Raw genomic sequence first — 16463 nt, forward strand, 5'->3', positions numbered from 1 at the left:
TGTTCTACAACGGAAACTGCTTACAAAACGCATATGCGACCCGTCCTACACTATTGCTCAGTGTGTGGCGACCTATACCAAATATGATGAACAGGTAACATATAAGTATGTGAAAAAGGACAACACGAATGGAACAGATTTGCTTGGCTCACGGGAGAGCGTCATGGAAATGGTGAGAAATCTGATCGGCAGTTGCGTGAAGATTGACGCCAACTAGACCGTGAAAGCCTTCTTACACAGTTCCAAAAGACAGCATTAAGTGTTGAATCCAGTAACTTACTACAGTCCCCTACGTAACACTCAGTCTCTCGGTACGCAAGTGTTTCGGGCAGAAACCTTACAACGTGATACAATGTTAAGTACCCTCTGCCATGCCCTTCACAGTGGTTTACAGAGTATGGATGTAGATATAGAATGGTTTTCTACTCGATGATGATAGTGAAGACAGCTGCGCTCCTCGGGCTACTCGGTGGAAAGATAATCCGTTGAATACTGACACCAATTTACTCATTGTCTGCGGACTACGTTCAGCAAGTAAATGGTTCTATGAATTCTTTATATTTACAATATAACGTACCAAAAGGATTCACAGTAATCATTTATTGTATAATGAAAAAAACGAGTAGATCGATCAAATGGGTTCTGTTTTTAAATATTACAACATTTTATAAATAAATTTCGGGAATCCATGAAGAAGAATTGATAATCTGAATTATATGACCTCCCTCCTCTCCACTCTTATCCTGGGTGCACTTCGAGGACCCCCTAGTTTAACGCTACGGTCGCAGGTTCGAGTCCTGCCTCGGGCATGGATGTGTGTGATGTCCTTTGGTTAGTTAGGTTTAGTTAGTTCTAAGTTCTAGGCGACTGATGACCTCAGAAGTTAAGTCGCATAGTGCTCAGAGCCATTTGAACCTTAGTTTAAGAACTTCAAGTATTTTTATGGAATCGAGTGTCACATCGTGCTATAGAGAGAGAGAGAGCAAAGACCATGCCAAAGGCGGCGCGGAGTATGCACTGAACATTGAAATGTAGACGGCGTACTAGTACGCGTAGTGTGTAGTGCAGTGTTTGCTTTGCTACTGTCGAAGTGCTTACACATACCTCGCTCCTCTAGAACTGGACTGTGCGGCTGGTTCCGGTGCAGGTTCGAGTCCTCCCTCGGGTATAGGTGTGTGTGTTTGTCCTTAGGATAATTTAGGTTACGTAGTGTGTAAGCTTAGGGACTGGTGACCTTAGCAGTGAAGTCCCATAAGATTTCACATACACATCCTCTAGAACGCCAATGGAGAACACCCGAACAAAACGTTCTCTCATCATAAATGGTGTACCATGCCATCAGCCCAGGAGCCCTTGTGACACTTGCAGACGTTACAACCGGGCTTCTAGGCATTAAATTTGCTTAAATGTTCGACCATTTTCCCGTCTACGTTAATAATAGCCGCCCTCCTCGTTAGTCGCCCTTTATACCTCGGTTGGCTGTCTCCCACAAGTTCAAGGGATTTTTTGGCGCGCTCAGAAGATGATTTTGATAATTTTCCTTAGCCTTATTCACGACAGTCAACGGCCTTGCCATAGTGGATACACCAGTTCCCGTCAGATAACCGAAGTTAAGCGCTGTCGGGCGTGGCCGGCACTTGGATGGGTGACCATCCGGGGCACCATGTGCTGTTGCCATTTTTCGGGGTGCACTCAGCCTCGTGATGCCAATTGAGGAGCTACTCGACCGAATAGTAGCGGCTGAAGACGGAGTGCTTTGATTCACGACCAAACGTCTTGTTTCTTCATAGAGATTCCGGACTGGGTCCTTTCAGGAAGAGAGTCAATGATACACTTGTACCAAAGTACGATATCGCCAACAGTAAAATGTGACACAATGGACAAACGAGTCCTTCCTCTGCCCTAACCACATTACAGAGAAGATACGCTGCCGCTGATAGGAGATATTGGAGCCTTTTCGACTTAATTTATTTCTACGACTGCTGCAGAGGGCATGAAATGAGGTGTACAGGTGGCACTTTTAGCTATTTCAGCAACGAAAAAAACATTGCGCCCCTCGGTGGACAAATACTGAAGTGAGTTAACTTGATGACATTTGAACGATTAAAAGGTACATTACTATTAATTTTCAATATAGTAGTTCTGGCTGTAACAGGCTTTACCAAATGACAACAGTAAAACAAATAAACGGGAATTAAATACAGAAGAGCCGATATTTAGTTTTGGCCATGGAAATAACAATAAAGTGAAAATTTTCGTGATGAGAAATATGCTTTGATTAAGCGGTGTATCCCTCGATACCGCGCGACGTCAGTATCTTTTTGCAGAAAACGATGATAGTATTTTCTTGCGCATTTAGATACGTAATATTTTATCGAACAGAGTCTGGAGTTCCGAGTCCGAAACACCGATCTTGAACTTGTCCACGAGCGCAGCAGACGGAAATAAACACCTTGATATCTCTACGCTACTGGACGCTGATGCACAATCTAAACGAACTGGCGTCGGACGGTTTTTTACGGCATTCGTCTTACGAAAGCGGAATGGTTTCTCAGACATACTGGTAAATAAGCTACAAACACATACAACGATTCAAAAAAACAAGTGGAAAAATATTTTCGCACCGCACACCGACAGTGAAATTGGGGACGACTGGGAAGGATATAACGTCTCGTCGACGTCGTTAGCGACAGCGATGTTCCTCACTGGGTCAAGGATAGCGTACTAATCTGGTTGCAGTCTTGTTAAATAAAGTAATTCGGCTCCACCCTACATTAAGTGGAAATGCCCGCTTCTACCGATTTGCGCTATATTTCATTGAAATGTATTATTCATTGTGTAATTTTCAGACAACTGATGACAATACTACATACGATGCTTATAGAAACATTTTCGGGCAGCAAGCAGTTGTTTTTTCTAAATTAGTTTAGCTCACTTAAAAGGCCTCATACTTACCTTTTCAACAAACGTTATACTTTTTCCAAAAGCGTTATATTTCAAAAGTTTTTGTTATTCACAAATTCCGTGTTCTGGAAAATTCCATTCTTAAATTGTATTTCTAAAATTTCAGTAAGACAGCTTTTTAGCCAGGATTTTTCTAATTCCAAAAACGCCCGCTTCGAGAACTACTTATTAGTTTGTGAGTTATTCCGTTTGGAGTATCTACCTTTCTCAAAACTTTTCGGTGGAGTTTGGGAAACCTCGGGCACATACAAATCATGCGCAAGAAGTAGTAACTAACTTTTTTTCCCGTTTTAGTAATACAGGGTGAGTCAAAAAGGAATTCACAGCATTCTAATGATCTAAAAATTAATTGAGATAAGTCACAGAATCTGTATATGTGTCATTATGTAGGAAACGAACTCAAGTTTGATTCACGTAGCGCTTCTGCACCCGATTCCGCCACCAGGGACGCCAACGTAGTGCACTGTTGTTAAAATGTCTACCTTCACTGGATCGTGTCTCTGGATATGCTTGAAAATTTTGTAATTCCACAGATCGACGAAGATGGCCGAGATAGGATGGTTTACTACCAGCAAGGCAGTGAAGCATCTCATTTTCTCAATGTAGTTCGATGTTTCCTCGATAATCGCTTCCCAGATAGGTGGATCGCATGGCCACCCCTCGCTCACCAGACTTGCAACCATTGGATTTCTTTCTCTAGGGTTCCATTAAATACCGTATTTATGTTCCTCACCTACCAAACAATTTGACCAACCTGTCATTGCAGCAGTTACGCCGCATTTGCTGTAACGAATGTGGGAAGAAATGGATTACCGGTTGTATATTTGCCGCATCACAAATGGTAGTCACATCGAAGCAAAATGACACATCTACCAATTCTGTAAATTATACCAATAAATTTCTATAAAACTCCAAAGTCGTTAAGTCCTTCTTGACTCACTCTGTACAACTGTTTGTTAAACAGACTTACATAATTTTCTATTACGTCTTTGTCTCTTTTGATTTTCCTGAGCTTTAAGTTAACATTCAAAACGTATAGTTCTCGTCTTTCAACATTCTGGGTTATTGGCTATTAAGCTCGCACGTAAACGACAACGCAACACCCAGTCCCCGAGCGGAGAAAAATCTCCAACACGGCCGGGAATCGAACTCTTCCAATTTGTGTGACTCATAATGTAACACAAACTTGTTTGCAGTATCAACGAGGAGAGGAACATATGGAAACACAGTCAAGAAAAAGGAATAGGATGATACAACATGTAATAGTACATAAAATAATAACAAACTTATTACTCTTTTAGTAGTTACGCGCGAACATGGAAACTAAGATGAAATATGAACAAATTTTCTTACCTCATCAAGTATTCACTTTCTGGGTCACAAGAACTTTATCACACGAACTTTGATTAATTCTGTAGTAAGATAAAACGCGCCAACTGAAGATTAATTAAAAGAATTAGTTGAATGGGAACAGAGAGGACGTCCGAAATATTCCGAAGCCTCCTCTGAAATCAGAAGAAAAAAGAACAAACAGCACTCGCAACTCATATATTGAGCAGCAAAGTTCAAACAAAGGTGGTATTTGCGTTCTAATGAGAAATGAGTATGGTAACAGACGAAAATTTCTTGTGATATATGCACAGAAGAGCACAATGTCAAGACGACATGGTGTTGGATTTAAGCCTATAAGTGATGCTTATTAATTTAATTATTTGTAGAGCAAATTATTTTGATATCTCTGTAAAGGTGGTGGTGCACCCCAACCAGTTAGCGTATTTTCGGTAATATCTTCCTTCTTCCTCTCTCTCTCTCTCTCATCAGTCTAATTGTGTGTGTGTGTGTGTGTGTGTGTGTGTGTGTGTGTGTGTGTGTGTGTGTGGGCGCGGGCGCGTGCGTGCGAGAGACAGAGAGAGAGTAGTGGATTATTTTACGATAATCTTACAGCAGTTAATGGAACTAGAAGAGAAGCGTAAATGCATGTGTGCTTAACATACTGGAGGAAGATCACAAACAAGCAAAGTGACCTTTCTTCCGGAAGATGTGATGCTGCTTTTACAAGTTTTGGACGAAGTTTGGCAGAAAGTGTCCTCACTTTTACCGTTATTTACGATGTGGATATCTCGCAAAATCGCTACTTTACGCGTTTGAGCAATCTCCTATGCATTTGCACACGCAGATAACGACCCACAGCAGTCACTGTATGTCTGTACACGGAATACCACTTAACAAAGGAACAGGGAATATTTCATACGCAGTTGCAAACATTTATACGGGATTTCAGCGAAGCCATTCTACAAAAAGGTGTGAGCCCATCTGCAAAAATAATACTCATTTCTTTTCCACGCACCAACGGACTGAGCGTCCATTTTACGAGGAAACTGGCAGCTGTGAGTACCGACCGTAAACTTTATCGACCAGTGGTGGCTCTTCCTAAAGGCCTGAAGCGTGTGGAGCAAGGCAAACGATCTGCGCGGCACAGCACAGACTTAGCGCCCTGAAACGCACTTCGTTGATGCTGCTGAATTTCAGATACCGATTTTCTGATACCGCCCTTCTACTTATAAGGCAGCAACTGTGGCCGTGAGGGTAGACCTATAGTTTCACCCTAATGCTCGCCAAAACTAGTTTTGACAACTCACAACTGTGTGAGCTAGAACATTATTTCCTTAGTAGACATAGTTACCTATATTGGTTTCATAGGGATTACATGTTCCATTTTCTTTCGGGATGACGTCAGTGCTCCCTGAAAACCACAACATGATCGTTCTAATCATAACATCAAAGCTCTACTGAAAATGTCCTCCTCCTCCTGCTCTAAACATATCTCATACCAGAATGAGATTTTCACTCTGCAGCGGAGTGTGCGCTGATATGAAACTTCCTAGCAGATTAAAACTGTGTGCCGGACCGAGACTCGAACTCGGGACCTTTGCCTTTCGCGGGCAAGTGCTCTACCAACTTAGATACCCAAGCACGACTCACACCCCGTCCTCACAGCTTTACTTCTGCCAGTACCTCGTCTCCTACCTTCCAAACTTTACAGAAGCTCTCCTGCGAACCTTGCAGAACTAGCCCTCCTGAAAGAAAGGATTTTGCGGAGACATGGCTTAGCCACAGCATGGGGGATGTTTCCAGAATGAGATTTTCACTCTGCAGCGGAGTCTCCGCAATATCCTTTCTTTCAGGAGTGCTAGTTCTGCAACGTTCGCAGGAGAGCTTCTGTAAAGTTTGGAAGGTAAGAGACGAGGTACTGGCGGAAGTGAAGCTGTGAGGACGGGGCGTGAGTCGTGCTTGGGTAGCTCAGTTGGTAGAGCGCTTGCCCGCGAAAGGCAAAGGTCCCAAGTCCGAGTCTCGGTCCGGCACACAGTTTTAAACTGCCAGGGAGTTTCATATCTCATACCGATTCTGAAGCTTTCTACGAATCATGTATGAAACAAATTTCAAATCTTATTTACAAAGTACTATTTCTCTGGAATGAGCATTATTTCGATAAACTTAACCCCTTTAAATTTTTCCAAAAGTAAAAAGTCACAATAAGTAGAGTAAGAGGACCTTAGGCGACACAAAATGTTGGCAGATAAGCAAATAATTGAAAAAAAATTATTTACAGCATTCAAGGAATGTATGGCAGCACGAGTTGTGGCATTGTCAGGCTGAAAATCTCCATAGGCTTTTCCTCATCTGTTAGCTCATGAACAAGCGAAGCGAGTATTACTGACACATATACAGGATGGGGCACATGAAAGTGTCCCGGAGAACAGAGTACAAGGGTACAAAGAAGCACAGCAGAAGAAAGGAAACAGTAATAATTTGAGTACAGCACATGTTGAAAGTTGCCACCATTTATCTCTTGGCACTTTTAGGCCATAGTCTGCTAGTTGCGAAGCTGGACTACTTGGAGTGCTACGATCTTATTTGAAATGTTCTGCTGCAGTTCTTGAAGAATGTAAGGGTTATTGCGATACACCTCAGACATGAAGGATGCCCACACAAAGTAATCGCATACTGTCAGATCAGGTGATCTGGGTAGCCAGCTAGGGCCGCGATCAGAGTGGCCTCAGCTAAGAACTCTGTTGGGCTTGAAGATTGTGTGTACGTGCTCCAAGGTTCGGCCGGCTGTATGGGCAGTTGCTCCATCCTGTTGGAAGTAACTGTAGGTCTTTTCCTCCTCGGTTAATGCTGCCACAAACGTTTTCAAAATGTAGGCAACGTAACGTGCCGAAGTCAGTGTCTGATGGAAGAAGATACAACCAGTAATGCGGAGAGCAGACACTGCACACCAGACCCCAATCTTCTGTTCATTCTCTGACGTTTTGTGGAAGTTATGAGAATTCTCCACTGCCCAGAACCTGTGATACTGTGAGTTGACGTAACAACTAAGATGAAACAAGGCTTCATCTGACATACAAAACAGATCCATCTCCAAGCGATTCCTTGTTATCTCAGTGAACAGCCACTCGCAAAACTAGAGGCGCCAAGGAGCGCCTGCTGGTTGTAATGCATGAACAACAGACACGCGGTATGGATGCATGTGCCGGTCCAGGTGGAGTATTAGTCCGGATGATCGACGTAATACGCCGGCCTCTTGCGTGAGGCGTCGGGTTGATTCGGTAGGAGTCTGAAGCCGCATTTTCTGGTGTGCGGGCTGGTTTCGGAATGTTTCTTGACTTGTTCAAAACAGATCCTGTCTGATGCTATTTGCGGACTAAGCGTTGCATGTCACTCTTTGCTGGCTCTCTGACACCATTTAAGTTCTCAGGAAACAACTGACCACATATTTTCAGCGACTCTGTAGTCACGTAACTTTCCACAACGAACACCCACTACTCCACTGTGAGTACCAGCATCTCCTATGCTCTGCTCCAATTACAATGATACAGCCCACACTAGGCTTAAACCGGAGTGGATCACGTGGCGGGCGTACACGTGGAGTGCGTGTCACGGGGTGTGGTTCCATGCATACATTCATGTCCAGTCGTATCCATTCATCTAGGCCACTTTTATTTGCCACATCCTGTACTTACACTGACGAAGAAAATACGCGCGGCTATTCGTCGTGCATTTGCTGCGTAGCATAGGCCTATTTTAGCGCTATGTAAAGGCACCTCTTTTATGATAAATGGGCTCTCGTCACCCCAGTAGATTACCATTCTGGAACAGAATTGCCAGGGAAATTGGAAACACGCCTCGTTAGTCATAAATATCGTGTACGGATACAAACAACAGTTCTGCACATTTACGAGAAACGGCTTACCAACATTCATTCCCCTAGCAAGCAGCCATGCACCCGGTGATTTTTGTGATTTTGGCTTAGAGCATGCGGTACCCACACACCCGATTCCTTAACCTTCCTCAGTGTATAGAAATGTCGCACGATGGAGAACGATCGCGGTTCATCACGTTTGCAGTTCTCGAGTATGCTGTCGTGGATCATTGTGAATTAATGCATTTAAACGATCTTCAACAAACACAGAAGGTCTTCCTGAACGTTGAGAGACACCAACGTAAAAATGAGAGAACCATTTTCTTGTCGTGCTTTGTTCAATCGCATTATTCCCATACACGGCGCAAATGTTTCTGGCTGCCTTCGATGCTCTCACCTCTCTACTGAACTCAACCAGAACATTATGTAGGAAATGTTCCCATTTATCCCCTTGGCATTCTATTTTCTAGCGTCCACAGCCCGACTCCATCTCCACATGACAAAATGACACTACGTAAACTCAAATAGCAACAGTGAAATACAAATAAAAATCGATAATTAAATCCAAAGAACTGAAATACAAAAATACAAAATAAAAACGCCAACTTATGAACCAACCTGATAGTTACACTATATATAATCAAACGTACCAGACTACATACGAATGTCTGATGACTCAACCAAGTGGACAGTCTCGTCGAATGCTACCGTCTATTTGGGCACATATTTGCAATGTGGCTCATTGAACATCACCACAGTCACACGTACTTTCAGTACAAAAGCCCCACTTACAAATGTGCATATACATTCTACAGTGTAGTATCTGTTACACTGTACTCGCATCTTCCTAGGTTGATGAAAGTCTGCAACTTCAACAGTTTACTGTCAATAAGTTCGTGATTCTGGGTTTCCGTGGCTTGTCAGTCACTTCTACATTCAGCATCCCAGATGAACCCAGCGGAGAGAATTTGGAGTCCTCTTTCATAAGCTAGCCTTCTGCGCTTCAGGCTTTTCCTAGCCTGCGAAAGTAAATATTCACGAAGAGGGACTGATTCATTTTTAGAAACCTACTGTCGAAGGTTGTAGACAGGCGCCGTACGACGAAGGTGAGGTAGACAGATTTTCAACAGTACTGGCAGCCAGGTGTAGATGTAGCTTTGACTGCACCACTAATGATTCTCACAGCTGCATTAAGACGAACGTCAAATGGCTCTGAGCACTATGGGACTTAACATCTGAAGTCATCAGTCCCCTAGAACTTAGAACTACTTAAACCTAACTAACCTAAGGACATCACACACAGCCATGACCCAGGCAGGATTCGAACCTGCGACTGTAGCGGTCGCGCGATTCCAGACTGAAGCGCCTAGAACCGCTCGGTCACATCGACCGTCACGAACGTCAACTTTGTTGACATGAGCGCTGCGTAACCACAATAGTAGCTTCTATGAGAAATTTATGACATCACACAACCGACTCATCCGCAACTTGGGCGCGAAGGCGCTGAGCCAAATTATCAGCAGGTGGTTACACTTGTCAGCGGAATATTTTCACGTAACGTACTGTAACTTTTTTACGCGTGTTTCAGACCGGCGCCAGTAAAAACAGCCAAAGAAGAAAAGAAAATGGAAATGGATAACAAAGAACTGAACGAACGGCCGAAGAAGGTAAGCTTTCGCAGAAGATCAGCAGAAGAAGGATTTCCGTTAAAAAAAGATCGAGGCCCAGCTGTGCGGAAACTCTGCTGTCCATGACGCGGCCAACAGCGGAAGTACGAGACACGCATCCGGTAGGCGCTGGTTTGGAATTCCTGTACGGCCAGAGTTCTTTTGCTTAAAGCGAATGCCACGAGCTTTTCTTTGAAAACCGCACAGCCTGTTCCTTGCCTCACTTTTCTCCAATCCCTGCTTGTGTTACGCCTCTAATGACCTCGCCGCTGGATGGAAATAAAATTCTTACTATCTTTCCCTTCTTCCTCTTTGGAACTATTGTCGCTGCAAAATTTCATAAATTTAACTTGATGCATTACTACTTTTCAAGAGTATGGAGAGTCGCTACGTAGTGCTACGAAGATTCTGATTCGTCGTCATGAACCTATTTGTTTGATGTTGAGGCAAAGAGATACGATGCACATATCAGGTACTCCCCCAGGTGTCGTCAAGCGCAGTTTCTATGGTGTTTCGCTAGATATTTGCAATTTTGAACTTGCAATGTTTGGCTCCGGTCAACCCAAACAAACACTGCTCATTACGTCTCTCAAAGAGTCCAGATTCGACAGAAAGCGTCGGTGTGTTTCCCGTTATAAACTAAATAAAATTCTTTTTAATATGGAATTTTGTGTGTCCAACTCTTACGAGAGACACCCGGTATATATTTACTTATTTTTCTTATATTTCTGCCGATCTTTAGCTCCACGTAATCAGTTGCGTCTAGCTGCCTTTCTTAAGTATCTGTCCCATCTGGTCGGCGGTCTTCCCCTTACCATTTTATGGTAAATTGAGCTCCAATCTAGTATTTATTTTGACCATCTGCCATCTGCCATCTTTTCTTCGAGCGACATGACCAGTCCACTGTCATTTCAAGGTATTTAGTCTTTCCTTTATGCCACTGACCTTTGTTTTTCGTTTGAGATCAACTGCTATCTTTCTGTCTTTCATCGTGGAGCCCAGCATTGATCTTGCCTCTCATCATTGGGTGATTATTAGTTTTCTAACAATAAACTCATTTAACTTCCTTGTCTCACAGCTTCAAGTTATTACTAGCAGTATATATTGGTTGAGAAGTATTTTCTACATCTTCGGCTTCAAAACTGAAGAGTAGTTTCCAGAAGCTTGCCAGCCCAATTTGACATGTCGAAATACTTCTGGTTTTAGATCTCCTTTCACACTGACAAGTTAACCCAGATAGACATATTCTGTGAGCCTTTGCATTTGCATACTTCCAACAGATGTGTTTCTCTGCGGTCTCTATTCACTCGCCTAGGATATCGATTTTATCATAGTTCAACTTCAGTGCAGACTAATGCAAGTTCGATAACCAATATTTTAAGTTCTATATTATTTGCAAATAAAACAACATATCAACAAATCATAGAATATTTAATCTTTTGCCCAGAACTTGTATTCGCTTTGTTTTCCAATTCACTTTAGGCATTGCTTTTTTATGACTGCTGAAAATAATTTTTGGAGCTACCGAGTCACTTTGCAGAGTAAAAGCATTGCGCTGTTTTGGCGACGTAATCATTTTCGGATGCGTGTCAGGGCGATTTTGCACAATGACGCCATGTTGCAACAGGTAGTGTCAGCGCGGCCGCTAAGTTCCATCTCGGCGAAGAAGACAGAGACACTCTAAGTCTTTGGCCTCGTGCGAAGTCAACCTTACCAGGAAATTTAACAGGGACAAATTCTTCCCCTGTTCCTCTCGGACGAACAGGTCAACGGTAGAACTGGATTGTTAGTATGGAAGGACCCAGTGCAGCAGCTTCTGAAAACCCGATCACTCAAGGTAGATCAACAGACGGTGTTGGAGAGACGAGACATGCCGTGTAACCGTCTCCATGAAGGATTGCGCTGTTGTTGCCGACCGCACATCTAACCGCCACTGAGGTCACAGGTTCCGGTACACAGATAATCGCACCCTGTGTATCCAAACTCTGGCACAATTTTTCCTCTTTTCCCCACGCTCATCGCATTTCAATGCCTTTTTATCCTAACGACTTGCAAACTGGATTGTGTTAAGAACACATTGAGGTGACAAAACTCATGGAATAGCTCCAAATATCGTTTCGGATATTCTTTTGCCCGGTGCAGTGCAGCAGTTCGACATGGCATGGACTCAACAAGTCGTTGGAAGTCCTGCGCAGAAATACTGAGCCATGCTGCGTCCATATCCGGCCAAAATTGCGAAAGTGTTACCGGTGCGGAGTTTTGTGCACGAACTGACCTCTGGATTATCTCCCATAAATGTTCGCTGGGATTTATGTCGGGCGATCTGGGTGCCCAAATCATTTGCTCGAATTGTCCGAAATGTCCTTCAAACCAATTACGAACAAATGTGGCCTTGTGATGTGGCGTATTGTCATCCATAAAAATTCCGTCATTGTTTGGAACATGAACTCCATGAATGGCCGCAAAAGTTCTCCAAGTAGCCGACCATAACCATTTACAGTCAGAGATCGGTTCAGTTGGACCAGAGGGCCCAGTCCAATCCATGTAAACACAACCCACGCCATTATGTAGCCACCATCAGTTTGCACAGTGCCTTGTTGATAACTTGAGTCCATGGCTTTAGCGGGTCTGCCTCACAGTTGAAACCTATCATCAACTGAATCGGGAGGCTTCTGATGAGGCCCGGTTTCCCAGTCGTCCAGCGTCCAATCAATATGGTCACGAGCTCAGGAGACGCACTCCCGTCTGTCGTCTGCTGCCATAGCCCATTAACGCGAAATTTCGCCGCACTGTCCTAACGGATACATTCTACGTACGTCCCACGTTGATTTCTGTGATTGCCACTGCGTTGTCCGTGGTGAGAGGTAATGCCTGAAATTTGGTATTCTCGACACTCTCTTGACTCTGTGGATCTCGGAACTTTGAATCCGCTGATGACTTCCGAAATGGAACGTTCCTTGCGCCTAGCTCCACAAATAAAGTCAAATGGCTCGAACCACCATGGGACTTAACATCTGAGGTCATCAGTCCCCTAGACTTAGAACTACTTAAACCTAACTAACCTAAGAACATCACACACATCCATGCCCGAGGCAGGATTCGAACCTGCGACCGTAGCAGCCGGCTAAGTTGCTAAATTTCAGGCACAATCTTTTATTAGCCGTAATTTCGTAACCAAACATTTGGGGGCCTATGTTTATATAAACTTTTTTCTTTAGTTTTACTTGTAGAATAACATTTTAAAATATTTGCATATCTTCGTGAACCACCCTGTATTTGGTAACAACGGTTCCCCTGTATTACATGTAATTAAAAAAAAAAAACTTATGTCTGTCTGAATGTTCTAGACTATCGTGGAAAAATTTGAAGTAAATAGGTCAAGTACTTTTGAGTTTTTTGTAACAACGTTAAAAAACGACTAAATTTACACGCCGTACCGTGCTTTAATTTTTTTGTACATTTCATACAATTCGCATGTTTCATAGCGTTCAAATTTCGATGAATAGTGTTGTCAGTATCCCCCCCTCCCCCGAGACGTCAGCTGTTGTTTATTGCATAATGCTGTGCTCTTGGTTTAACTTGGTGTTGCCAGGTTTCTCCCTATTTGTTTATATCAAGCAGCACAGCGGAAGTTACGAGCATTTTGCTCTCTGCTCCTCCCAGGCTTTCTCTGGCATTAGAACGCACTCGCTCAGCCAGATGGACACGTTGGTCCGGCGCCTCGTGTTTACCCCGGGCGCCAAACAAACGGGCTAACCGCACGCGCGGCTTCCCAGAATCCAGCGACTTGCGTCCGCTTCTACGTATACTCCAAACAGCGGCGACGGCTACCCGGAACCTTCTGTACAAAAAACTAGTTGCTGCCAGGAAGTTGCGGGGCACATTTAACGAGCCGGTTGCTGGAATTTCATGCTCGACTATCTGTAAACACTGAGATAGTACATTTGTTATACACATACGATGAAATACGAGTAAGGTCGGCTGCGTACACTTAGTTGTTTCCCTCGACTGAACTGCTGAGTCGAAATAGATGAGTCCACGATTTCAGACTGACTAAATTGTTTAGCTCGAAAGATGCACTCACAGCCAGTCGGTTGCCCTACAGGTTTTCTAAAGACGTCGGAGTACATATTCAAGGTGTGCACTATCAAACGATTACCAGGAAAAAATTAGCCTTTGCTTTTCTTTGTGTAGAATACTAGCTTTTTGACTGCGGCGCCACTCCCGTAAGGATGTCGTATACATCCGGGCCACTCGCACTACCGCCTGACAACCAACTATACTCGACGTCAACGTACAATAACTTCTCACATATGTTAGGTGGCATCACTAGCAGTGGAGGGTAGAAGCCTGTCGCAGGACGGGGAGGGGGGGGGGGGGGGGGGAGGAGCGAGAACCGGAAAACGTGCAGTCGTTCTCTTAATGGAGGATTATGTCGCGTCGAAAGGGGCATGGTCATTGGCTTTTGGGCCAAGGGTGGAAGCATTTCCGAAACGGCTACACTTGTAAACTGTTCGCATGCCGCTGCGGTTAGAGTATTCCGTATTTCTGGATTTCCGGAAGGCTTTTGACACTGTACCACGCAAGCGGCTTGTAGTGAAATTGCATGCTTATGGAATATCGTCTGAGTTACGCGACTGGATTCGTGATTTCCTGTCAGAGAGGTCACAGTTCGTAGTAATTCCCGGAAAGTCATCGAGTAAAACAGAAGTGATTTCTGGCGTTCCCCAAGGTAGTGTTGTAGGCCCTTTGCTGTCCCTTATCTATATAAACGATTTGGGAGACAATCTGAGCAGCCGTCTTCGGTTGTTCGCAGATGACGCTGTCGTTTTTCGACTAATAAAGTCGTCAGAAGATCAAAACAAATTGCAAAACGATTTAGAAAAGATATCTGAATGGTGCGAAAAGTGGCAGTTGGCCCTAAATAACGAAAAGTGTGAGGCCATCCACATGAGTGCTAAAAGGAATTCGTTAAACTTCGGTTATACGATAAATCAGTCTAATCTAAAAGCCGTAAATTCAACTAAATACCTAGGTATTAGAATTACGAACAACTTAAATTGGAAGGAACACATAGAAAATGTTGTGGAGAAGGCTAACCAAAGATTGCGTTGTATTGGCAGGACACTTAGAAAATGTAACAGATCTACTAAGGAGACTGCCTACACTACGCTTGTCCGTCCTCTTTGAGAATACTGCTGCGCGGTGTGGAATCCTTACCAGATATGACTGCGGGGTACATCGAAAAAGTTCAAAGAAGGGCAGCACGTTTTGTATTATCGCGAAGTATGGGAGAGAGTGTCACAGAGAAGATACAGGATTTGGGCTGGACATCATTAAAAGAAAGGCATTTTTCGTTGCGACGGAATCTTCTCACGAAATTCGAATCACCAACTTTCTCCGAATGCGAAAATATTTTGTTGACACCGACCTACATAGGGAGAAACGATCACCACGATAAAATAAGGGAAATCAGAGCTAGTACGGAAAGATATAGGTGTTCGTTCTTTCCGCGCCCTATATGAGATTGGGATAATAGAGACTTGTGAAGGTGGTTCGATGATCCCTCTGCCAGGCACTTAAATGTGATTTGCAGAGTATCGATGTAGATGTAGATACCGTGCATGGCGAAGTGGTGTTATCCAAAACCGCCACCGATTCAATTGTGGTACTCCATGGGCCATAGACGAGAGGGGGGTACGGGCGAACAGACGAGAAATGTTGAGCAACTGACCGCCCAGATGAACCAAAGCGCTACCAGCAGTGTCTCCTCGAACACTGTTCAGAGAATGTTGGTGTGCATGTGCCTCTGTAGCAGCCACTTGGTTCATATACCCACGTTGATTGCTGTCCATTGCCCACGAAGGCTGGAATTTGCAGCCAATATCGCAACCAGAAGTCCCCTGTGTGGCGACAGCTGGCCTTTCCAGGTGAATCATGTTTTATGCTCCATTGGACAAATGACGGAGGGTGTACGCCATGAGATGCCTGAAAGCAAACATCCTGCAACAATCGTCAGAAGGGGCCAGACCACAGGAGGGAGCGCTATGGTCTGAGAAAGCTTTTAGTGGCACTACCTGGGTCATCTGATAATTCCGGAAGGCACAATAGATCGGCACAAGCATTCATTTATCCTTGGAGATCATGTCCACCCATACACACAGTTGGTTTTCCCTCGACGCGATGGCATGTGCGAGGTGCATTCAAGTTCTAAGGCCTCCGATTTTTTTTTCTCCGGACTGGAAAGAGATAGAAACATGCGCATTGTTTTAAAATGAGGCCGCGTTCATCGTCAATACGTCCCAGAGATGGCAGCACCATACGGCGGATGGAATTTTACCGCCAGCGGCGAGAATGAGAACTGTTTTAAATACTTAAAATGGCGACGTTTTCCTTACTTGAACAGCGTGCAATCATTCGTTTTCTGAATTTGCGTGGTGTGAAACCAATTGAAATTCATCGACAGTTGAAGGAGACATGTGGTGATGGAGTTATGGATGTGTCGAAAGTGCGTTCATGGGTGCGACAGTTTAATGAAGGCAGAACATTGTGTGACAACAAACCGAATCAACCTTGGGCTCGTACAAGCCGGTCTGACGACATGATCGAGAAAGTGGAGAGAATTGTTT

General features: G+C 44.0%; 1 pseudogene; it reads left to right on the top strand.

Moving 5' to 3' along the window:
• Positions 1-1559: 1559 nt before the first annotated feature.
• Positions 1560-1677, top strand: LOC126482691 (5S ribosomal RNA; annotated as a pseudogene).
• The last annotated feature ends 14786 nt before the right edge of the window (positions 1678-16463 follow it).

Source organism: Schistocerca serialis, chromosome 5 (assembly GCF_023864345.2).
Source record: "Schistocerca serialis cubense isolate TAMUIC-IGC-003099 chromosome 5, iqSchSeri2.2, whole genome shotgun sequence".
Lineage (NCBI taxonomy): Eukaryota > Metazoa > Arthropoda > Insecta > Orthoptera > Acrididae > Schistocerca > Schistocerca serialis.